The sequence below is a fragment of the Octodon degus genome, unplaced genomic scaffold (assembly GCF_000260255.1).
Source record: "Octodon degus isolate 3935 unplaced genomic scaffold, OctDeg1.0 scaffold00026, whole genome shotgun sequence".
Lineage (NCBI taxonomy): Eukaryota > Metazoa > Chordata > Mammalia > Rodentia > Octodontidae > Octodon > Octodon degus.
Genome location: NW_004524602.1, coordinates 19,101,300 through 19,102,160, shown reverse-complemented (window position 1 = coordinate 19,102,160; position 861 = coordinate 19,101,300).

Here is an 861-nt window from a genome sequence, read left to right as displayed (position 1 = left end):
CAAATTCCCTGCCCCAGGGCAGGTGCAGCAACCACACCCACAGTAATCAATCACAAACTCCAGAAGCCCCCCCAAGACTGCATGAGGCATTGGGGGGACACCTAGACACAAACCATAACAACCACCCAGAAATTTGAAGGGTGTATAGAAAGTGGTATACCTTCAAACTGCAGTTACACAGTTGGGGCAAACAGCAAGACTTGCTTGGTGAATACGTATTTCCAGTCCACAGGGCTCTCTTCTTGGGCCTCAGCCTTTGAGTTTACTGATCCTATCTCGGCCAGAGCTGGTTCTCCTCCAGAAAGCCTATAGCTTTGCTGTTCAAGACCCCTCTTCTCTGACCCATGGACACCTCAGTGATCAAACTGAATCATTACCCTGAGCTTTGCCCTAACACATCTCAGATGTTCAGGCTCTTCTTACTTGAGTGGTTCTCCAATAGATTTGATCTGTTTAATTCTTCATTGAACTTTTAATTATCTTTAAAACACATCTTACCTCACCAAAGGCATTCACATTTACCATTTTAATTTTCTTAGACTTTTATGGAAAATTCCTGGGGAGAAGAGAAGGAAAGGTAGTGGGGGATGGGGATAAGTTATTAATTACATATTAATTATATGATTAAAAATCATCATGTTGACATGAATTTATTGTAGTGAAAGGTTGTCCACCATACTCCATTAATTAAAATAACAAGTTACAAACAGTATATATGGTATTTTCAATCCTTTATTTTCAAAAATGATGTATAGAGCTACCAAGACATCAATTAGAACAGGCAGATACATCCTGGTCAGATGAAGAGGAGGCACACAAGGGAAACTGGGAGGGGAGCCATGGAATAATCAGGTATTCTGA